The 25,863-nt window shown below is 41.1% G+C and overlaps 1 protein-coding gene across 10 annotated transcripts in view; it reads right to left on the bottom strand.

Moving 5' to 3' along the window:
• NRXN3 (neurexin 3) overlaps positions 1-25,863 on the bottom strand; it is a 983,905-nt gene that overhangs the window by 497,598 nt on the left and 460,444 nt on the right. The window lies entirely within an intron of this gene.

Raw genomic sequence — 25,863 nt, 5'->3', positions numbered from 1 at the left:
TCAGAACCCTACAGGATGGAGACTGTGCTCTGAAGTTCATAGCTGCTGAATGTGTCTGCAGTCTTCAGATTTATGCTTAGCTATCCTAAGAGCTCAATTCACTTGTGTCATATGTTGGCACAATTCTACCAATGTCAGTTTATTTCCAATGGGTTATGCCAGCACATCTTTCCAAAGGAGTGTGAGCTACTGAAAACTATAAACCAGCTCCATTAACCTCTCTGCAACAGCATGAATCTATGCAGCAATCTCAATCCAGTTTCAAATATTTCCACCATTTCCCTTAAGTGTCTGTTCTTTAGAATCTGTTATGTCCATTCAAGAGCTTGTGTGACAGCACTCAAAGATACCTCCTGGTATACTTGGATACTCAACCTTTCACATTCCCTCAGGAGATACTTAGAAAATCAATTATATGCAGAAATGTGCCTACAACATAACTTTTCACACCTGCTGCATAGCCTCACATCCCTACTGATATGTCTTGTGATACAGGCCTTTGCAATCTCTAAACACGTTGTAATAGCACTATCAGAGGAATAAAGTCATTTCCTAAATAGCGTAGGTTCAGCAATGCTGATGGCATTGGAGGAACTGGCAGTATAACCATTTATAACCAGGAGTATCAAAGGGTTGCCAGGACAACTTATCTAGATGGTCAGCTTCTTCAGGGACTAATAAAGCCACAATCCAGTACATAACTTCTGCCAGATCTCTGTTCCTCTTCACTGCAGCTGCTCAGGGAAGGCACTAACCTCCATGCTCTTATTGGCATTTTAACACCTCTGTGGCCTTGTGTTATCACTGTTAGGCACCAGTCCATCACATTCCCTCTAGCCTGAGCAGCCAAAGTCCTGCTCGAGTAACGCCTTCTTTAAGGGCACAGACTGCTAAATTAATCATAGAGGCCACTTTTAGACCGAAGAACGGGAGACAGACAAGGTGCTTATCTTTCTTTTTCTGTGCTTTAAGCTTCCTCTTGCTCTCTCGGGTTAACCCTTTCTTTTATTTCGCTTTTGAAATAGTTGCATACAAAATGCCAGTCAGAGAGAATGAACTACAAAGTAACATCTTACAGCTATAGGGACTCCTACTGTAGAGGACACTAGTGCAGGAATTGTACAGAGACAGGTCACTTTACCAACAGGCAAGACAAAAAGCAGCACTGGAAGTTAACAGAACACAACAATTTTTTACAATCACTCTGGCAAGGAACTGAAGAATATTCAGTGTGATTGAAATTGCAGGGAGAACTTAATAATTACTTGTAGTCCGAATTGTTCAAACACTGAAACTAATGCTCTGGTCTAGCTAAACATACTATGCAGTTTTGTGGACTGCAAGTAACCAAGGCTTGGCTTCTGCCTTCTGTTCAGGGATTTTTCTCACAGATTTTTATAAAAGTAGAGGTAAAATTCAACAGTCTTTGCTATTATGAGTCTTCTCTATAAACAGAGGACATGCAGCCTACTGATATTTTTGGTTTTGATCTCCTCTCAGAAAAACTGCACACGGTGGAGGATTTCTGTACCTCAGATGACAAGCAAATAAGGAACAAGACATGAAAATGTGCCTTATTTCTCAGTTAGTCTGCCATCGTATAAGGCCTGATTTCCAAATCCACAGATCTGAGCAGAAAGATTTCCATTTCATTCAACTAAATTAGAAACAAATCCATAATACAAGACAGGGACAAAATGGCTGCAAACCCAATACACAATCAGAGGTCTTAGAATTTGGTATGTACAGAGAAAGGAAATAATGACATCAGAAATTCAGTAGCTACATCACAGATTAAGCATAACAATTCTGAAAAATGGTGTATTTTCAGGCATAACAATTTTCTCGAATGAAAAAAATATTCATAAAAGCTAAGTCTATGATGAGGAATCAGACATCACTCACTGTTTAGATTAGTACATCTGCATGGATCATGAGTCTGATCAATAGCAAGAAACAACTTCTTCCGTCAAAAGAACAACAGTATCATGCATATGGCAAGAAATGGAGCAATGGTCTTAACATTTCAGATTAGTAGTAAACTCCTATGCAAGTGAAGAAATATCTTCTGTGAAAAGATCCATTTGAAATCCAAACGCACACAGGTATGCTCAATATTACCTGTACCAAAAGCCACAAGGAAGGTTTAAATCAAACTAAGTAGAAGGATGCTTGAAGAACCAAAAAAAAAACCCCAACCAAACAAAAAAAAAAACAACCAAAAACCAAACCCCCAAAAACAAACAAAAAAACCTTGAAGATATGTAAAACCAGAAGAAACAAAATACAAGTGAAGAAAGGAAATACCTTCATTTTGGGAGAGAAGCTCTCTTACAGTATTAGGAAAGCAGATCAGTAAGAAGCAAGATAAATTAACTTGGAAGCCACACACACTGAATACCTGGATACAGAAAATAAATGTGGGTCTCTCACAATGACAGGTCTCTCAAGATTTTCTAACAATTCTCCCATTTTGTTGTCAGCCAAAAGTTATAAAAACCTCCACCTTTCTTAGCAGTTTTCTGGAAGAAGCTGCCATGGAACAGGATTTCCAAAACTTCAGAAGTTCTTTCAATATGAAAAAGAAATAATTTCAAGTTTTATGATAACATTTGAATGCAGCCACATCACAGCAACTGTGACTCATCAACTTTTAACCTAACACAGCATGAAAAAGGAGAAAAGACAGGTAAAAAGGCATGACACCAGGCCAGTTTCAAAGGCCTTTGTGACTGGAGGCAGATTTCAGTGACTAGTTTTCATAATACCTTCAGCTCCCACCTTTCACTGGAGTATGAGCCAGGGTCACCACAGTCCTGGAGGTAAGGAGATAGTAATACACAAGATAGAAAGGAGAGGAAAAACAAAATAACAAGAAGATTCATGGCTGAATTTGGAGTCTTTGCAGGGTTTAATACATCTCCTTAGAGATCTTAATTGCACATCAATCTTCTTCAGCTGGAGAATGAGAGGTGAATGTGCGATTCTCCAGCTTGGCACAGAGGGCAAACTGGAGTTAAAAGGAAAGGAGAAAAGAAGGGCATGCTCAATCCAAACTGGATTTTCTCCCCTCTTACCATGAGAAGACAAGAAGCTTTTCCTTAGTGCTTGCCAACACAGGGAAATTACTTCAGAACAAATAAGAATGTGACTTAGCAGCATTCTGTCCGTAATTCCCTTATTCTATACCTCAAGTTCTTTTTGGCAGTTAAGCTTAATCCACTTCTAACCCACACAAAGACATGTTCAGTGCAGGGTGCCCACGCAAGGAATTAGTAGAGAGTAAGTATGCTAAGCTAACAAGACCTTAGCACGAAGTTTTTCATCAACCTTCACTGCCAATGTCATTTTTGTTATTCACAGAGATTAAACTGCCAAGGTAGGAAAAAGAATTACGTGAGAATCTTTGCTCTCCACTCCTATGACTGGAAAACAGACAAGAATTCCCCTCTGCTGGTATCAGTGCCAGTCACATCCAAGCTATCTAGCCATATTCAGAGTTACATATCCAAGATAATCCAAGAATGGAGTAAGGTCCAGTCTACGCTATGTTTAGATGAACCAGATGCCATCCCCTTTAATAGCTTTAAGCTGTGCCTGGTTTATGTGGCTCCAGATAGAACATCTACATTTCTTACTGTATGAACAACTTATCTGTGTGATGGTAACAAGAAAAAATTTGGTTACAGTCTAGACTTATCAGATCTAGATTAGAGATTTATGTAATCAACAGACAGTTTATTAGTAACTATGACCTTGTCTGTGTTTTATCCCATAAATTCAAAATTAGTAAAGTCACTAGAGTTGAGATGAATGTCCCACACTCCAATTCTCAGGTCCCCCTGCTCTCAGAGTTCATGTTCCTAAAGAAACACCAACACAGAAATACCATGTAACATGACTCCCATCCATACCAACAATATTTTGTTCTAAGGGCAGCTTAGAGTCAAGCACAAAAAAACCCCAGTGATAAGCATTTCCAGTTTCTCATGCAGAAGAGTCACAATTTAAACTACATTCCCTATAACACTATAGACTTCTGTCCCCTTTAAGGTTTGGGAACACCTAAAATTTCTTCACAGACTCAAACGGAGACTGCCAGGATTAAAATTATGGACTATCCCTTGAAAGCATGCAGTGACACACCTTCAGATATTTTTAAACTGTCTTCCCCTAAATTACTCATGAGACTATCAGAACACTTTAGAAAAATCTAGCTTAGCTTTCCCTATTGATGCTATTGATTTCAAGATGAGAGACATGCACAAAGCAAGAGACAAGTGGTATCAACCCACTGCACTTTCTCCTTACGAACTGTTCTTTCTTGCTCACTAGCTCTCTTACGTTTAAATTCTGAATAGCAAAGAATGGAGAAGTCTCTCCTGATTCTAAAAATAATGATACTTAAATTCTCTTTTTCTATAAATAAAAAAAAAGTCTAACAGAATCTATGAGTTCTTTGGGGGAAGGAGAGGCCTTGTTAATTTTTAAAACCAAACCCACATTTTGAATCTAAGCAGCACATTTCACATTTCAGGGTCTGGCATCTCAACAATAATGTAAAACCTGCACTAGCAAAAAGATGAAGAAGAAAAAGCACACTTGTCTGCCCTGGAACTCTGCTGCCCTTAGGCATGAGCCAGAAATAATCCCAGAGGCAGGATGCAAATGAAATGTCTCGTCAGCGCGCAGGCCTTAATGCATTTTACCTTAAACATTTACATTAACAGATGGTCCCCTGCAGTCCCATAAACTGGCTCCTGAGTTCATTTCCATCTCACTCCAGGCCCCATTTGTTACTGGCCAAACAGCAGAATGTCACAAGGGGGTTGAGCCAGCACAGAGGAATGGGACAAACTGTATGAAATGATTGGTGTCACCTAAACATATGCATTTGACCTCAGTTAAAAAGGGAGAAAAATTGAAGGTAAGAGGAAGAGGAAGGAAGAAGGCAATGATTAGATGACCTACTACTCTAGGAGTACAAAAACCAACCAAACAAAAAAACCTACACTGCTCCTTTTGGTGAGGACCCAAATGCCACTTTTTTAAGTGGAGACGTAGCTGTGTGCTTTGAAACTGGCCCAGGCTGGCTCATGCATTTAAGGGAAGGAGACTGCCTGGCTCATTCAGATCAGCATGACACAGCCAGGATGCTCAGCCCTCACTCGCTGAGCAACAAGTAAAACTCTCAATCAGTCCAGTGCTCATGTACATGACTTCTGCTTTTGCTGAGCCTCTAAATTCTCAGCTCTGTCACAGAAAGTGATATTGGTTTAACCAGGGGAAGAATAGAAATCTGAGCTCTGCTCTGGTAGGTTGAAAGATAACAGCTCTTGAGCTCATCTGTGGCTGGGGTTTGCTATAGCAAGGAAATAAATTTTAATTTGTTTGTGTCATTTTTTCCTTGGCCAAATGTCAGAAAGAAATTGTCAGAACAGAGATGCCTGCCAAAACAAAAATCTCAAGCGCAAGAGGAAAAACCACAAATCAATCTAGTTGAACTCAGCGAAGGATAAGAACACAAATAGATAAAAGCTGGCACAAGGTGATACTTCTTTATTCAGGGGCTGAAGAATACAAGCAATGGAGTTTGATCTATATTCTCACCAGACTCTTCCACAGAAGCCATAGGTGCTCAGACTGTCCCAGATGTATAATACACTGACTCATCTCGGAACACTCTTCTGAAGCACAGAGATATCAACTCCATTTTACAAACATTAAACTGAAGCACATCAGAAACAAAGAAAATTGTCAGCCCACAAAGAATGTCTATAGTCAAAAAGAAAAGTGTACGGAGTCACTTGAATCTCAGGTTAGTGTCATAATTGTTCAGCACTGCCCAGACCATGCAACTATTCTTCCTCCCTGTGCAAGCAGGAGACAGGTACCGGGGTGAACTAGCAGTATGGTCTCCGTTGCTTCGTTGTGATGGTAAGATAAAGTACAGCCAATCCATTTCTTCATCTGAGAGAATGCCTTTGCTTATTAAAAGAAAAGCTTACTTTACTTCTCTGAATTGCTTCATGGAATAGAATATACTGCAATTCACATTGCTTCCATGGATTTTATACTGTAAATTTGAATATGAGACATATTTTAATATGAATGACAGTGCTCTACAGTAAAGCTCCATCTTCATAAGAAAATCCCATTGTGTTAGATTACTAAACTATATTGTTCTGTTTAAATCAGAGGAAGTTTGCCTACTCTCACAATCAGTCTTTCAGTCTAAGCCAAAATGTTAGGCAATTGTGAAAAATACTATCTTCCATTCACCAGTAATGCTACCATTTCACACAGGTTCTTTGGTGACAGTCCACTGTAGCCCAATGACTTCACAGGTCTTGCACCAGAGCATCCAGGTGCTTTGGAACAGAGTTTTTCCTGAGCAAAATTTATTATCATATTCATAAAAATGTAATTTTTTTACATCTCACGCTTCAGAAGACATGCACGAGTTTGCCATGCTCCCTATATTTCAGAAGCTAGTTAGTAGAAAGCCAAGCTTCATAAAACACAGAAACAGAAAAACGGGATTCTTCTCCAAAGGTCTGATACTTGGGATTCATGACAGTCACACATTCTTTTCTTTCTCTAGAGTTCAACAGCATCTGCCCTGAGGAAAACCTCTGCCCCTAAAATGAGTCAGCTGTATTCATGATAATCCACAATTTCTAATTTTCCTATCATCTGCCTAGCTGAAAACCCTGCTCTTACCTAGCAATCAAAGCAAGTCACACTTACCAGAATGGGTACAGGAGAGCTGCTGGGCACTGTGCTCAGAGAGAATGCCTCCCTCTCCCTTCTTTCAAACTTATGCCACTTTCAAGTGTAATTGAGAGACTGTGTCAAGAGGGGAAGGACAGCCTTGCAGAGATGGCCAGCTAGATAACAGCCAGCTATATCTTTTGAGTATTAACAACAACATTATTGTAAACTGGTTAGAAATTATCAGTTTGGCTGAATAAAAACTGGCCATGACCTTTATTTTAAGCATTTTCAAGTTCAAGTAATCAGTTAATTATTAGGGCTCTTTGTCAGAAGTCTCTCTCATTTAGGCTTTGACTGGGGCAGAAATATGTTATTTTACACTTTCAGCCTGTACATAATGAGGAAACACAGGGAATCTAGCAGTAAGACTGGTTCTTCAAAGATGTGATAACGAAACAGATTTGAATAATGACAATAAGAGGGACAACCCTACCATTTTGGGAGTCAGTGGCCCAAGCATTACACCAAAAATATTCACTTCCAGCAGTTAAAATGCAAGCCTGAATGTTGCTGCATTCCTTCTCCACTAAACTCAGTGAACTTCTGACAGGATTGCAGTGGGAGGAGATTTTAGGCATCACCTTATCCTGAAGGCACCGTCAGAACTTCTCTAATCTCAAGGCCAGCATGGTCACTGTGAAATTCAGCCAGCACTGCTTGCAGAAACCATCCCTGGTTTCATGTCAGGTTTTCCCTTCCCTCCTTGCTGCTCCTTACCCTCTCAAACATGCTAGGGAAAGAATATGCCCTCATAGCTGCAATGCTAGCTACTTTATATTTGTTATTATAATTACATTTCTGTCTCCTGCTTTTAAAAATCAGAATATATCCTACAAGTGTGCATGTAGGATACACTTAAATACACATGCCAGTCATCTTCAAGCAGCCAGACTTTTCCAATAATTATCAGCTAGTATACCACAGTCCTCTTCTATTAATTGTAGCCTGCACTGGGGATTGGTACAGGCATCACAGTATGTGCTGCAGTGCCTAGGGTAGTGGCACTAGGCAGATGTCTAGCGTAATTGTACACCTCTAGAAAACACACACTAACATACAACTGCTTTAAACAGCTTTTGTGTGTATATCCTAAGGGAACACAGGTGACTTCTACTGGAGCAGCTATCCTCATAGCTCTTCTTGGGGCAAAGGGCTTCATAACAGGCAACAAATAAGTTGTCTCCATTAGCAGGTACTGGCCTTTGTAACGGTGACTACAGCACATCCCCCGTAGAATCCTCCCCTGAGCCATCCCCATGTGTTACTACCACAAGGAATTCAAGTTCTGAAACAAAAGAATGTTTGAGTACAGCTCTGCTCTTTGCAGGAGGTTTGTGCATGCCTTGCTCTCATTTTTTATGTCATTTTGACTCAACTGTAAATGAAAGAAAACTACACTCTGTGCTACTGGATGAGATCATGGCAGTGAGTATTTCATTGCCACTAAGGCAAATTTTTGCTCATGAATCTTTTCTATCCTTTTAGTGAGTGGCGATTTAAGCAAGTTACATTTATAGCACTGATTCTGCAGAGGGAGGGAGACAGCACACAGTGAGCTAGGACTGCAAGTGATGGGTCCCAAGGGAGCTAAAACACAGATGTCATAAAAAGCCATTTCAGAAATTGTACACAAAGACACAGCTGTGCAGTGGGAAGGAAAACAGGTGGCACCAGCATCAGGGGCTGGCAGAGCATGGAAATAAACACACTGCCTCGCCTTACAGTACAATGTTGCCACAAGATACCTTCAAAAAGGACCCCTTAAAAAGGGCCTCTTAGAAAAGACCTCTTTCTCCACTGCCTCTGGAGAAGGTGCTGAGGTTAAGCAGCCCTCTTCAAACAAAGCATCCCCAGAGCAGAGTGCATTTGTCCACGATCTGTGAATTTACACAAGCTACCAAAGACTTGTGAAGTCAGCTGGAGTTAAGAGCCCCTCAGCAATATACTAAATCAGTCCCACACTCACCCTGGAGTCCTCTACTTAGAAGCAGCTGTTTTTCTACTGCTTTTGTTTGGTTTTGCACCCTGAGGTTGAATAGGCCAGTTATCCCCCTCACTCAGTGTCAGACTCAAGGTCAAGAGACAGCAGCTGAAGCAGCACAGGACCCAGGAGTCATCTCGCTGCCACTTTCTGTTCTGCTCACAAGAGCAGGCTGCTTCCTTACCCCCTAATCTGTTATTTTGCAGACAAATTCTCTCTGTACAACAGATTTTGAAGAGCTGTGCAGCTCTCTCCTCAGTGGCTAGACCAGATTTAAGGACAGTGTGATCATATTAGGATGCAAGGTCATACAATTTACTGCCATAAAATCAACTGCCTTGATCCAGGTGTCAAAGGTCGGAGCAGCTCCATCTGAGGTGGTGGGGAGCTCACCAGTTTGCTGACATCTGACAGCGTGCAATATTTTTAAAGTATGTTCTGAAAAGCAACACCAATAAAAATGACAGTGTAGAGCTCCCTATTTATTCCTTCTGTGATGCCAGATCAAATTGTCTGAACAGACACTCAAAACACTAACATACCCACCTGCACTGTACTTGGTTTCCCATGTCACTGTCCACAACACACATCCTGTTTTGAGAACATACCTGGCAGTACTGGTGCAGTCACGATAAACACACTGGAAGGCTCACTCTGTCCCTTACGCTTTGCAAAGGTACTAAATCTAATCTTTTTGAGAAGGATACAAGTATCACCCAAATAGGTAAATTGGGACCAGGTCTGTGGCATCTGTGCTTGTTTTCATATATGCTTTTTTTTTTATTCCATGAATTCCAAAAAGCTACAGAGTAATAGCATATGTTTATGTCTGACTTTTCATCTGTAGAAAGAAGAGATTTCTATGCCCAGCCACTTCTCAAAATCATTGAGGAAGATGTCAGGTTGATCATAATTGAGACACCAGTAAAGCACAGAGTTAACTTAAAAACATTAAAGCAGCATGTTAAAAATGAGAAGTGTATGGAATTACCTTTGATATCAGGCATTTTGAACCCTTCAATCTTTTCTCCAATAGCTGTGTGTATTTTTCTGCCAAAATGAAAAACTTTGTTTGATGGATACAGTAGCAATATGCCAGGATTTATTATGATTAGAAAATTACTCAATGCTATTACATCTCCAAATATTTATATCTTTATGATGAATAGCATCTTCTTCCACATTGTTTCCAAGGACTCTGAGGTATCCCAGTGGTACAAGGTGCAGCTCACAGAGATCAGAGGCACCAAGTTCAACGCACAGCACTTACACACAGAGAAAACAACAGCATAGCTGGTAGAAAGAAATCAGATTTTAAAATAAAGAGAGTTCAGGACAACTGTAGGGATCACAGCAGGAGAAGCTTTAAAAATAAAAGCCTCTCTTGTCCCATGGGTCAGCTCCACTGACAGAGTGTCTCCAGCCGGAATCTGCTTACCTCAACTGCTAGAACTCTTGCCAGCCCAGCTTCACCGTGATCCATCCTTTGAACCCCACAAAGCCACTGCAAAGTTTTTCTGCTAATTTAATTTGTAAACCAGATGGTTCTCAGACATCAGGCATGTGAAACAACCAAAGAGTTAACAAAAAATTATTAGTAACTGACTTTACTGAAATTTTCTTTTAGCTGCTCAAGCAGGGGGGAAATAAAAATAAAGCTTGATGCTGAGCAGCCCTGCACTCAGGCCATCAAAAGACCACATAGGTTGGGAAAAGTAATCTTGCAAAGAAAGCATGGACCCACAACAGTACTACAGTATTAAGCCTGGCTCTTAAGCAGATTCTTTGAAACACTGGACAGAGACATTCAAGCACTTTGGGACAAATCTAATTCTTTAGCCTTATTTATCTGTAAAGATAATTATGGGTGTGTAAAACACCAAAATATACAAGGTATCAGAGGCTGGATTAATGCAATTTTGATACCCCCGGTTTATTTTCTGAGGGCAGTATTCAATCCAGTTCAAGTTAAACATCTCAGTGGATCTGTTATAAAAGGCATTGAGCACACAAATTCCTTTAGTATCAATGGGAAGCCAAATTCCTCATAGTGACTGCAGGGATAACAAGACAGGTGAATCAAGCTGCTTACCTCAGTGTATAAATTCAAATTCCTCACGTGTGAAAACCCTGCCCCTGCATTTTCAGGGGAAAGTATGGATAAATAAATAATACTGGATAATAGCTAATTCTTCCCAGCCTGCTGTGGCTTTGGCTCAGCCCTGCTACAAACACTTTTCACTCATTTAGCCAACTGTGGCCACAGTCCCATCTGTATTCAAAGATGCCTGGCTCTACTAATTTTTACATCTCAAAGCAGTGCATCTCAGGGCACCAGGCAGGCTAAGCCCTGGCTATTGATTGCTCCTTAGCAGAAACTGCTACAGCCCTGTTTGGCCCTAGGCCAGTGGTAGCAGATTCCCCCATCTCTTTTTTTTTTTTTTCCTTCATTTCTTTTTTATTTTTTTAATCATAAATTAGTAAAGTGCCTGGCAGGCCCAAGGCCCTCCCCACTCCTACTTACCCCACAATCTCCCCTTTGACTAACACCCAGAGCACCAAAATGGCTCTTTGTAAATCTAATTGAAACAAATGCTATTGACCCAGACACATTTGCAAGTAAATCTGGTTGGACCTCAATCAGAGAGCATGTGTTTGACACCAAATTATGCTTAAGTGCTGCAGCAAGAAAAATGGGAACCGTGCTCTGGCAGATAGAGAGACAAAGGGAGGACTTAATTAAAGGACTGAAACATACGCCACCGAGGCCAGTAAATGAGATTCAGTGCTGAAAGGAAGTGCAGGGCTGCCTCTTATTATAGAAATCTAGCACTAGGGAGATTTGTTGCCCTCCAAGAATGCTTGGGCACAGAGAAAGATCCTCCGCTGCTATGAAAAGGGCAACAGAGACAGAGGCTAGGGGAAAGTTAACTACATTGCAGGAGACCTGAAAATGTCACCTTGTCTTGTGATTAGGGATTTTTCAGTCCAAAGCTGAAGATAAGGACGGCACAGCTTGCAACTGCTGCTCCAAGGAATTACCTTCAGAAAGGCCACAGCAATGCTACAAGTCAGTGTAATGCACTATGAGCCCTGTCCTCACGCAGATAATAATCAGGCATGTATTACTGAAACAAACACGAATTCCAGCAAAAACAACTGCAGTAGACAGCCAAATCTCCTGTACAATAACCTCAAACAGCATGAGAGACAAGAAGGTCCTGAGGGGGAAGGTAAAACGCCTCACCAGGGCTCCCTGAACCACAACATGTAACAATTGTTGCTTGCTACAATTCAAAAGAAATAAAAACATTATGTCCTGCAACAACCTGGAGGCCAGAAGAACATATGACATTCCTTAAAAAAAACCTTTGTCCATTCCCACCACAAACAGGCTAAGACAGCTCATGGTTTTTATTTAACTATGCTCATTTGGGTGTGATATTTATCAAAATAACTATGCCAATATAAAGCCTAGTTTAAACATAATTCTGTATGTTGACACAGTAACAATGGCAAAAACCAGAATCTCTGACCCTCTTTGAAAACTACTATGCTCTACATTTGAAGTCTTCTTCATGCCTTTCCCTCTTTATCCACTTTCTATCACAGTGGAACTTCATTGTTTGTAATAAATACATTAACCTAAAGTGGAAAATTGTTTCCAATGTCTGTCAAAGCACACTTGAGACTAGCAAAATACCCTCCCCCTCAAGGGTTAAATAAACTTGAGGAATGCACAAACTCCTAGGTTAGCATGTCCCAATGAACTTTCCGAATCTAAATCCCTCTGATCTAGCCCTCCTAGAAATCAGTGCAGTCTCTGCTGCTGTCAGTTGGGTTCTACTGAAGCAAGGCAGGCGGTCTCACAGATCAGTGGGCAAGTTGTGCCTCTGATGTGTTTGACTGTCACATTCATAAACACAACAAGCTATGGCAGCAGTGATGGCAAGGTGGGAGGGGGGGAATTCAATACAGTTCACAAACTGTATCACAGCACAACATCCATCAGCACAAACCAACCCAGTTCACGGCTCTCCAAGCCTGGCTTTCACAGCACGGGGAGACAGCTGCCAATGCTGCCCTGTGTCCTGCCTCTGCTTTTTCCTCAGGCCCCGAATCTCCAGAGCAGGTAAGAGCAGCGTCCTGTGGAAAAAGCTCTTTGCAAGCACAGAACTACTCTTCTGTCACTGTGACCTACTGGAGCACGTAGCTACAGCCTGACAAACACAGACCATCCAGGACACTTTTAGAAGCATCTCAGATGCCCTGCCTGTTTCTTAAGGGGAACTGAGTGCCTAGCATTTCTCTGAAAAAGAGACAATTACACAAGCTACATCGAATGCCCTAGACAATTACATATCAGGTCCAAATAAGAATCATGGTACCTGACGCCAGCAAAGAATGTAGAAAGGAATGAATTTCAGGTAAAGGTTTTTCCCCTGTGGCACTGGAGTACCAAGGAGAAGTGTGAGATTAACTGCTTTGCTCACTATTGTGAAAAACGTGCAAACATCAGTGGACTACTCACATAAGTAAGTGTCTATCAGGCAAAGATCTCCATCCACGTACCATCTCTTAGCATAACAAGTGCATATACAGAGAAGCACTTTTTAAAAAAAGCAGTGAAAAATTTTACTGTGATTCTTCAATAGCAAACAATTTTTAAAAAATGCTTATCTGCGAACATTTCTCTCTCCTCTCACTGAAATGCTATTCCTGAGATGAAATTGGAATATGTAACAGCACAGTGAATTGTGCAAAATAAATGAAGAAAAGGATTCCATATTCAAATTTTAAAGGAGAAATTCAGGAAAGTAAAATGTCATTATGTAATCTATAGTTTGGACTATAGTTCGGAAGGGTAAAAGACAGCTCTTGCCAAGAAAATCTCCAGGAACTTCAACCACTCCTGGAGATGAGACTCTTGTTTTCATGCTTAAAGAACTACACCACCAGTCCCTGGCACCCTTGGCTTGGTGCTGTGTCCTAGGTGAGAGCCGATGAGAAGCAAAGACTGCCACCTACTGCATTGCTCCAGCTCTTGGTCACTCCAGACATCGGCAAAGATGATAACCCAATGGATTGCAACTGGGGACTCTGAGTTAAGAAGGGGAAGAAAGAAAAGGAAAAAAGAAAAAAGAACTGAAAAGAGAAAAGCAAGCTAAGCTGGGTACCTTGACAGATACTGACAAGAAGAGAAACAATAAAAAAGTCCCTGCTGTGAAAAACTCGTCAAATAGGGGCCGATGCATACCATGCAGACCTCATGCAGTGTCCCCCCTCAAAGATGTCACAGCCCTCATCAGCTTTGCTACTGTAATATTCCTCCAGGAAAGGAGAGCTTAGCTGACACCCTGCCAGTCATCCCAATGACTGCTGACAGCCTCAGGGAGCATACGAATGGGAAACTGATGCCTGCATTCAAAGGGTGCTGTCAAACCCAGATAATAACCCATGCTGCAAGGCAGCACTGCCTAAGCATGTGTAAATACCTACAGGATCCATACATACCCACAAACATTTACATATCCTCGGCTGTATCTACAGTGATGAGACCGAGACAGCGTTGAGTCTGCACAATTCAAGCAAGCCTGGGGTGGTGTTGTAAAGCACAATGTGAGCTTATCCACATGACAGCTGCACTAATCCCTTTGATCTGCAGTGACTGGGTTGCCTCGTTGCTATATTATATAATAATAGAAATTAAGATTAGCTACAGTAAACAGTAATATAGCATGAAATACAGTCAGGGCTTGTTCAGTGGACATTACCAAGACAGACCCAAAAATAGCACAGCACCTGGAGAGAGAAAAGACTGCCCTGAGGTTTTGACATTAAATTACTGAGCAGGACCTACCAGACACTACTCATCCCTCATCCTCAGACTGTGATCTTCTTGCCTCAGTTTTGGACAAGTTGCATGGCAGCAAAATCTGAGCCTCTGCCATTCTCATCTCACCTCAAAGCTGGAAGATGCCAGCAATCCTTGGAAATTTGACCCTAGTCAAAACTGCAGTATCAGTTTCCCACTTGAATGAACCCAAATGGGTACTTGACTATCTGCCACACCTTGCCTGCAGGTAAATCCTAAGGACAGAGCAAAAACGTTACCCTGTATTCCCAGTGGCCATTTGACTAACAGCAGGAAGAAAACTCCAGGGAAGGGAAATGCAGTATGACATTAAAGCAGTTCAGCTTCTATACATATAACTTTTAAGTTTTCAGGAAAGGTTAGCACTTGTTTAAATTCTTGGCATCTTGGCATCACATTACTGAAGATGCTTCTTTACCACATGTCAGTGGTAAGGATGAGGGCTGCTGACTGAGAGATGCAGTTTGTTGTCACTGCAATATTACAGTCTTCCTTTTTTTTTTTTTTTTTTTTTTTTAACTGAAGGAAAAGAAAAAGGATAAAAGACCTAAACCCTTTACAATCCAATCCAAAGATTAATGTTTTATAAAGGAATCCACAGAGTGTTTAAATTCATGAGTTTTGTCACTGTCCAGGGCACTATGGCAGCTGACAACCAAATTACCAATTTATGGGCTACCCGGCCTTAACCCAGCTAAGCAGCAATGTATTTCATACAGTACAGATCTAATTAAACATTCATCAATTGGGCTGTAATTTGGTCAGATAGTGGTTTACCAAATACGAAAATCAGTCCACCTCCCCAGCAAAATATAATACAATTCTCAACTTTAAAGAAGGTAGAATGACAACAGTCAACACCATTTTATGGGGGTTTTTCCTCCTACTCTCTCTCTTTACTGTACCATCTGGGTTACCCAGGACTTTATTACCTGCAAGAATAGTTCATTTTATCCTGTTCCAAAAGCAAACCACAAAAAAAAGTCCATGAGTTATGGAGGCCCTATGATTCACAGGTGAGCAGTTCTGATTCAATCCAGAATCAAGGAAGGACTGATCAAGGAAAGCAAAGAGAAAAAAAGAAAAAAACAACCAACATTAAAAGTTAGGGGGTTTCAGCATGCCACAGCACTGATAGCTCTAAAGAACAGGAAAGTGTTTCTCAAAGAGTACGTGGAGCAGTCACCTTCCCCAGCGCTGGCAGTCAGCCATTTCCCAGACCATGACAAGGAATTCTCTAAAACAGAAGAAATCAGACCCCTCTTATCAGGTTGCCCAGGTAAAACAATGTTTGTTCATCAAAAGTCAGCCACATACCAAAGGAAGTCTTACTAAAGAGTGAAATCAGAAATTTCACATTTAAGTTGCTCTGGGCTGAATGATGGATATGAGGTGCTTGCTCTGGCTCAGTAAAGCCTTGACAGTCAACACCATCATGTGGGCCCGGACTTTCAGTTCCTGGTTCAGTACAAGACAAATCCTGAGCAACATGCTGAGACAGCTGATGTCACAGCTAAACATCACTGGCTTTTAGAGGAGCTAGGCAAATTCAAATAGCAAGTTTGTACATCAGCCAAACCATCTCGCTGAGATTGTGCCCACTGACTGATATCATTATGTCAGTTCAAGAATACCTCTACCGAGACAAGCACAGTAAATTTCTCCCATCAAAAATGGTATAGTATAAATATTCACCAAAGAAGAGCGCATGGGATCCCCATCCCTTGGCTTCCAGGGCTCCCTAATAAATGTCTGGTACACCTCCATAAGAGCTGCCAGAACTATACACAAGCACAAAGCAGGTTACATGACACATGCAGGCTAAGTGGCTTTCCAGCAGTTTGGTTTTGATGTTGCTATTGTTTCTAACAAAGCTGTTTTCTCTAGAGGAGGCTCTGAATGGCAGAGCAGTTCCCAAATCAAGCTGGAGGAAAGGCAGCTACAGAGTTCCAGGAAAGCCTGGCTAAATTACAAAGCTACAGTTTACTATGTTCAGAGACCAAGGAAAGGATCAAGAAACTAAAAATAAAAAAAAAACAAAACTAGTCTCGTCATTATTTGTCTTAGAGGAATTCCTTGGGCATCCCAGAAAGGGACGTGACAATGCAGGCTAAATCATAGCTAGGGCTGGAAGTGAAAGACTGCAAAGCAGCTGGAAAGGGAATGTTAACAAACTTAAGGAGACCTTGCTGCTTAGCCAGGATACCGATGCTAATGCTGCTGACCTAATAAACTGCCAAGAACAACATACAGCATCATTCTGAAGAAAAGCAAACCAGAACTTCACATTACCTTCAGGTTCAACAAAGCCTGGCCCCGTGCTGCCTTTGAAAGAGCAGGCACTCTTCCCCTCAACTCTGAGGAAGCTCACCTTCACTTCACTTGCCACCCAACACTTCAAGAATAATACAAAACGTAGGCAGGATCACAGCCACTACCAAAAAGCTGATGCCCCTCCACAAAGAATACTCAGTATTCTTCAGAGTTCTCTCACCAAAAAGCTGACCCTGACCAACACCACACAGAGAGGATCTTTGACTGCATGATCTAGCTATGCTGCTAGAAAGAGGTATTACTGTCATGTCCATTTACCTTTGCTAGCTCCTGGCAGCACTGGTAGGCTGTCAGGAGGAAGAAATAAGCTAATGTTCACCAGCAGACCCTTGCCCGCTGCTGCTTTCTGGACATGACAAGCCCTGTCATTTCTCATATGCAAAAAATCAGAGTAATCATGCCTCTCCCCTCCAGGATGATATAACGGTCTCTGCATAGATGGGGAAGAGCAGTAGCAACTCTGGTATTCTGTAAAGCATGCAGTATGCAGATATCAAGAAAAACGATGACAACCAGAACAAAACACTTTTTTTGTTGTTTTTTTTTCGGGGGGGGGGGGGGGGGGTGGGTTGGGTTTTTTGTTGTTTAAATGCCATCTTTGATGGAAGGAAATTTCATACATGGAAATTGGCTCACTCTGCTATTGAGGAAAAAATCCCTTGAAGCTGGTTCCTCACTGTTGGTCCTTTCAATAGCTCTGCCTGCCCAAGTCAGAACTCCCACATTTGGCACCTCCTTGTTTTCTCCATCTATGAACCTGGTACAGGGAGTGGGTGCTCACGCTGTCTATAACACAGACTTTTCTCTACTGCTAGAGTCACACGGGCTACAGTCAAGAGTGCTGAGCATTGCTACTGCCACTCAGTGCTGAGACTGGTGCTGATCAGCTCTACCAGCTGGGGAAAGGAGGGAGCAATGTGGAAGGTTGGGACACCAAAATCCTCCTGTCAAGAGGCCAACTCTTCCTCACCCTCGTCAACAAGACCCTTCCATTTGAAGAGCCATTACCAAATTACGGTCCTCTTATGATTCATATTCTCTCAAAGACCCTACCCACACTAACATCTAAGAGGAGTCAGTCAGACATTTGGCAGGACAAGCTATACTTCCACCCAAAGAACTAAGCTGCAGAGGGCCACCTCTTACAACTTGTGTGCTCCCCATCCGTTAAGCAGCTCTTGCCTTGACCAGCGGAGAGTCCTATGAGTATTGATAAATAACACCTCTTTGCAACTTTATCAACAGTATCACACAAATAATAATGTCAACAAAGCCAAAAATATAAGCCCATCAGCAGCTGGCTTAAGAAGATGCAGAGAGTTTTTAGCCAAAATTACCTTAAGTACTTACGGACTACTTTTTGTCACTGCTGGTTACTGAGACTCTTGTTCCTTGATGATTCACTTGCTACACTCCAGTGCGCAGGTCATCTCAAACAGCCCCCAGAAGAGCTACTGTGATGTACTGAATAAATTGTGCAAAAATCTCTGAATGGCTCTGACACGTGCAAGAAAACAATTACACTAAGGAAGCTTCAGCTGACCCAGAAATGTATTTGTACACGTGTACATGTATGTATGTGTATACACATTTGCAGGAAAATATATGTATAGGTCTAAACACTAGGACACACTGATTTAAAACAAAAAAGATGATCTAGTAGGTCTGTTTGTTGCAAAACCCAAGGCAAACAGTGGCAGTTTATCAAAGGAGAATTCAATTCCTGTCTTAATCCAGAATCCACACTGGGGAAAAAAGCCGCAAACAGTAACAAAAAAACCTCCAAACCCTAACACAATCTTTGGCTGGCTGAACATGAAGGAAATCTTTTCTCACCGTCTACCACAACATGCAAAGATAAGCCACATTAAAAAGTCACCTGTGTTGTCACCTCTCCCCTTGCTATCCTTCTGTTCAAATACATTGTATACAAATGATTGCCCTCAAGGGTGCAATTTAATATTGCTCATTTCAGAATTAGCACCGTCAATAGCTATTATGGCAAGGCCAATTTTCCCTGCAAGAATTTGTAAAACCTGCAGTCTAGAAGTTTGTCTTCAGCTGGGTTCTTAAACTGTCAACTGCACAAAAAAAAGAGACATAGTTTAAACAAACAGGAAAAAAATTAGAAGGACAGAAGGTCTGGTGAACAGACAGTGGTCAGCAGACGCATCAGCAAAAAGGAGAGAGAGGAAGAGAGACAGGAAAAAAGAGGGAGGGAGAGAGGGGGAAGGAAGAATAAAAGTGCATTTTTATTACAATATTACAAACCCTTTGATTGCTCTAATTACACCTAAAGGAAAACAGAACTTGTCTGCTGGTACCGAGTGCATGAATAATTAACTGGGAAGGAAGGAAGGCAGCAAAGCTACAAACAACCCGAACAATCTTAAGTTACGGGCAGGTTCTCTAGAAAGCAGGAAAGCGTGTAACTTCTGGTGTGTGGTGGTATTTTTTCCTTTTTTCTCCCCTTTTGTATCTCAAGCGAGCTGAAATTACTTTTCTTCTACTCCTCCCGCACAGTTCTTGGTCTACAGTAAGTCTACCTCAGATTGTGATGCTTACACTTCTTGCTGGGTTGTAGCTCTTTGAATGTAAGCTGTCTCATTCTATAGAATGTTTGGGTGAGAGCATCTCCTAGGAAAATCCAAGATGATTGACATAAAATGGATGCTATTTTTCTTTGGAAAGAACCACCATTCAATAGTAGCAGTCCTTCAGATGTACAGTAAAATCTGAGACTTCAGTAGCCGCTAAAAACATACTTGTGCTCTTTAAATGTAGTGGTGCTGTCTCTCCCAGCTCTTCTAAACAGAAAAGGCTTATGGCCCAATGTCTTAACCTAACTCCAACCTTCATAATCATTTATAAAAGCAGATACCATGAAATATTAAAGAAAGATGATGCCAGTCTTTTTGTTTTCTCCCCATGCTGTCCTTTAATTCTGAAAAAATAGCCCTCAGGAGTTTTTTCTTACAATATCAAGTGGAACTAAAGTGTTAGGCTTAGGAACTTATTTTAAAAAACCAAACGAACCTAACTAACCAATGATATAGAAAAGAGTACAAAATGGTTTTGTCTTGTACAGTAGCATACACAGTAGACAGGTGGATCACTGCCATCTCTGGAATTAAAAGAAGCAAATTAGAAAAAGATGACCGACTAAATATCTTAGATAAAGCTTTTATGTTCAATATAAACAAAAATCAAACATTTCTGGAAATATAAGCAGAATGTTATAAAGAAACTAGAGGGGATAAGGGGTGGGTAGACTCATTGTATTATTAATGAGTACAAAGAGAACCTCAGATGATGAAGTATTAATCATCATTTCAACTATTTTGCTGAAACATCAAAAAAGAAAAAAATAATCAATTCCAACAGAAAGGTACTAATAGGAACTAGCAAAGGTCACACCTTTCCATCCTGAAGTAATGTCCTTGCTGATCTATAGGAATGAAAACATTTGTTTGCAATTAATCAAGGGATCAAAATGAAATCTTGATTTTATTTCCTGGTATGCCAGAACAATGCTGCTATCAGTCACTTCATGTCTGCAGTGGGCTAAGGGCTAAATAAAGCTATTTTCAAATTATGGATATTTACCAAAATAAACAAACATATTCATTACACAGCAGGCAAGGAGAAGGAAAAAACAGACAGAGGAAGAGAGCTCCGTACATCTATTTATTTATTTATTTCATCTCTAGAAGTAAAAGCTTTTTGGAGTGCAAAAATGCAATTGCTACATGCACCATGATGGATTAGCTCTGGTAAGCTGAAATAAATAGCCATTCATCTTACTGCCCGCGTTGGCACTGGGTGTACTGTGTACAGAACTAAAATGAAAAGCCTACAGACAACCCTAACCTGGGGCCACACACTAGGAACATTTGCAAAACAGCTTTGGTACCAGAGCTAACTCTGAATGTCCTTTTGGAGCCTCAAACCAGTTCTATTTGAATCAGCCACTATACCATTCTTCTCTTTCTGTATGGATAGTCACACAGAGAAAACCGTATCCACAGTCATCCATCCTGGTAGTACTGAGGGTTTTCTCTCCACTCAAAGCATCTCAAGAGGTGTGCCCTTAGCAAACCCTTTGTCTACTGCTGTAATACAACTTCCATGCTACCGCCGCCAAATGCTGTGGCAGCATTTTGCTCAGCTCGCTTTTAAAGTCTCTTCCAAAACAGAAGATGAAAATAAACTTCTTGAAACAGCAAGTTAAAGTATCTAAGTCTCTTCTCGCACACATAAGTTTTATACTGCCTCAGTTTTACTGATCAGGGATATATTCCCCAAAAGACAAACAGCACTTCCACATTTATGACAAGAGAATTAACGGATGAAATCAGTCTTCCTGGAATCTGAACTTTTGGTTCCAGGATGCTTTCCATTTTGATGCTGAGAGCCCTGAGCAATGCACCTGAGTCCAGTACTTTATTTTCGTCTTCACTTGAAGAAAAAAGGCTTGAGAAAGCCCAGATCTTCAGCAGCTTATGCCAGGGCCTTTAAAAAAATTTTAAGGACATCATCATCACTAGCAATGAAGCAGGTGCAGAAAAGTAGATATTCAGCTGAACAGAAAGTTGAGAGTATGGATATTGAGCAACTCAACTGTGGCAACACATTTTCTCTCTAGACCAGCCAGGAGTGACTTGCTATTCACCAAGCCAGACACTCACTTTCACTTCACTGACCCCTGAGACATGCAGCAAACACCTCCTCCTACCTTCTTCCCCAACAGACATCATTAAACACCTTCAGGACAGAACTGTTTTGTTCTTTGGTTTCTTGTTTGTTTTTTCCAAAGCACCTTGTCCCTCTATCTCACACTGGCTTTTATTGCTTAGGTGAAAGAAATGTAATGATTTTTCAGCAGTACAGTAATTACAATCTTGGTGGAGTCTATACAGGCAGAAGGTCGCTAACACCTGAGCAAATCTGATTCCAAACAGTGTATCTCCATCCACCTGAAACAGATGAGAACTGCAGTGGCCTCAGGGTATTAATTCTGCCCTGTCTTGCATGGGTGGAAGCATATGTTTCTCTTCCTCACCAGTGAGTGTTTGTCAGAAGTTTCTCTTTCCTAAATCCACTGTCTACAGCACCAATGGTACAGGTGCAGTTGTCCCATCCTCCTCCCCTCTGCTCTATGAGAGGGGGAACACAAGGAGCTCAGACGCTACCGTCAAGGGCTGTGGAAAAATAGAGGGACTTCAGAAAGCAAATCATTCTCCCTAAGGCTATAAAAATGCTACAAAGCCACATTGGGAAGCACTACAAGAGACCCTGTTTGACATGCAAAGCAATCAGAGGAAGGAGAGAGCTCTGCCTACAGAGAAAATTGGAAATGAGAAATAGCAGCAGAGAAGGTTCCACACACCTTGTGCACTTGAAAAAATGAAAGTCTGTTTTCTATATCTTTCAGCTCCAGACCCTGAAAAAGGTGATGGAGGCCGAGCACCACAGGTGCTTCAGCAGCCCTCTACAGCAAAAGCAGCCCCCAGTCCACACGCCATGACTCCAGCCTCCTAACAACAAAAAAAATCCAACCATCCTACAGTGATGAAACACTGAATATTTCCTAATGCACAGTATCCTAATATCCTCCTTTTATCCCTCCTCCTCCGAATAGAGGCTTTCAAATCAGGGTGGCATGAATGATAATGCGTAAGATGTAGATGATTATTTACATGTAGAAACTGCTTAGAAGAGACAGTTCCTGCTGAGCTTGATTAATATTATTTTAACCTACAGCTATACAATTGCTCAGGGAGTTTTGGTGTATATCAGCTCCAGTTCACATATTCACCTAGCACTAATTCTGTTAGTGCATTTCACCATTGATGACAGCTCCCGTTAAATACACCTCGATACCTGTACCACAGACATTTAACACACTGAACAAGCTCCCACACACCTACAGTCCAAAAGATCTGTGTACCAAAAGCTCCAGCAGATAAATTTCTAAAACTTATCAGTGTTAGAATTGAGTGTGTGCCCAGCTGTTGCATCCCTGTTAAATGCTCTGATTACATGAGCTTTTGCCCAAAGGTGGCTCTGGGCTCCTCCCAGGCTAGGATCTGCTAAACAAACATTAGTGAAACTCTCGGGAAGGAAATAATTGAAAATGCCAAATCACCATAAAACCAATTTTTTGAGTCTGTTCTTGGATTTTCTCTTTGGCTCAGATACCCTTTTCAAAGGGAGGCATCACCTACCTTTGGACTGACAATCATGAAGCACTGGAATAGTTTGTAGACCCTGATTTTGCCTCCAGGTGGATAAAGAGTGCAATTTCCCAATGAGAAGTTCAAGGCACACTCTGGTTTTGACCTCCCTTTCAATGAGGCAATGTACACATGCCAGGACTTTTGGAAAGACAAACTTAATCTTCCCTCACACAACATGATGGATATTTGATTGTGCCCATATGTACTAAAGAGAATCCAATGGCCATCAGAGTCTACTCCTTCATGTAACAATAAGCCTGTCATTCACCCAGCAGCTTTTAATAATTATCCAACATTCATTTTATCTGAAACCCATGTAGCTTTGTTGTGCACTGTCACACATCTGTCTCATTTCAACCCAGAGGTGGATACATTGCTTGAGTACAGCTCATAAATTGCTTCAGGCTCTCTTCCAGTAAAGGTGCTAGACAAATGACAGCTATTATTAGCATGGACAGTGCCAACCACCAGCAGTTAAGGCTAGCACTTCTGCCTGTCAGAACAGGGTCCTCGCTCTACCACACTGTAACACCACATCTGTCTTAACACAAGAGCAACATACCAAGCCATCATGCTGCCAGAGAAAAATTCAATGTGATAACGATTCAAAGAGCTCACAGATTTTGCTGGGACTTAAAGCATACCCACAAGCAGCACTAAAGACACGCAGGGCTGCCTCATTAAGAAGAGGGATGAGCTCAGAAATATCAATGTCCCAGGCAGCTGCTAGTAAGCCCAAATTGAAGAGTGGCCAGATTCTGCCAGCTGGCTCTAAAGTGGCTGCTTAGGGTATGACACAACTTTGAGACGATGGCAATTGGGAGTAGCCAGTGTGGCCTTGCAGCCTGAAAAAATAATGCTTTCTGTGGAAATGCCTCCAAGTGTGCGGTTCAGTCTACTGAACAAATAAACAATCCTCCATAGGAGAAATAGAGAGGTCTTCAAATCCAAAGGACATGAGGAGGAGCCTACAATAAGTTCATGCTGTTTACAGCATTTGTCTGCCAGCTGTTCCATAAAACAATCTGTGCAAAAAAGCTATTTATGTTTCATCATGTAGCTTTTCTTTAGGTTGGATTTCCAACTCATGACTAGTAAAGCAAATTTTTAAGATGTGGAACACTCAGTTAGTACCACATAACCCTTTTCACCATATGAGCTGTCATGGGCCATCATATTCCTTTCCCATACAAAGCACTTCACAAAGAGCTTATACTAGCATTATCCCCATATTACAGCTATGCAAATTGAAGATCAGATTACTGGTGCAATTTTCAGGGGAGCTGAAAAGGTACATTGTTCCAGGGACATAGACAGGACACTGAAATGCAAACTGTGAGGAGGAAAAATCCCTTCAACAAGAACATTGGACTTTTTCATCCAATGATTTCCAACAAAATGACAAGAAAAGCAGAGTGCTGTTATTTTGTATGATGGATAACCAGAAAAAAGCAAAAGTAAATTGGTATTCCCAGATCATGTAAAAAGTAAATGGGAGTGCTAATAATAAGCAATATGTTCCCCCAGATTTGTCTCAGGCTCTGAATGGATCATGCTGCCTTTTTTTGACCTAAATGCTGAAACTAAATTTCTTTTTCTCACATCAAATCCAAATCGGAATATGTATTTTTTCTTTTATTGCGAGTAGCAGTTGACAAGACTTCAATCCTTGCTTTTACAAACAAAATGGCTGCTCAATGATATATTGCAAGCCAGAGTGGCTGCATTTGAAGTGCATGGTTCATTCATATTCTGTGACAGATGAGGAAAATATAGTTTGAATTAGTGACAGTTCCTAAAAGAATTTATCATTTGGAAAGGGGCAAGCACAATATAACCCTAACCAATGGAGGCCATTTAACACATCTATTTCACTCAATACTGTTAACTTTAACACTGTACTGTTGCCCAGCTCCATAACAAAGAACTGAAAACAACAAAATAAAGGTGCCAGCCACTGAAGCAGGATAATTCCTCAACTCTGATTACTCCCTAGAATACATCATCTCAAAAGGAGACCTGCAGTTTTCCAGGTGCCTCCAGAAGCCTGGAAGCATTCAGGAGATGGCATTTCAACTCTGGAACACATCCAAGCAAGACATGAAAACAAAGCAAGGGGAGAGGGAGTTAAAATTCAGGCAGAATCAGACTTCCAAGTCTGCAGCTCAATCTACACACACATTAGTCATACGCTAGTCTCTGTATGCCAGGACATGATGAAATTAATAGCTAAATACAGTGACAGAAAAAGAGACAAACTAATGTTGGTGTATCTAATGAAAATGCTTCTTTAATAAAGACAAAAAGAAAATAAAGATACAAAGACAACTGTGCTCTGTAAAACTTTCAGTGAGATTTTTTTCTGCATATTAAAGTTCTTTAGAGCTTTAAAGTTCTAAAATGCTGACATGGGTGCAACTTGCCTTCAGATTTAAGGCAGCCTCAAATCTGAGGACACATATTGCATGACCTCCTCGAAATACAACTTTACTTTTATTCTATCTCACTGTCATTACCCCTTAAGATTAAGTTTAGGGTGAAGGAAGCAGCTGCCTGAAAAATGAAAGACTGACATTTGGCAAACCAGAGCACTTCCATGTAATCCCTAGAGATCAAACTTACTCCACCTTCTGTGCTGCTTCTGGTGGGGAAACAAA

The sequence above is a fragment of the Mycteria americana genome, chromosome 5 (assembly GCF_035582795.1).
Source record: "Mycteria americana isolate JAX WOST 10 ecotype Jacksonville Zoo and Gardens chromosome 5, USCA_MyAme_1.0, whole genome shotgun sequence".
NCBI lineage: Eukaryota > Metazoa > Chordata > Aves > Ciconiiformes > Ciconiidae > Mycteria > Mycteria americana.
This window is presented reverse-complemented; position numbering and strand designations above follow the sequence as displayed.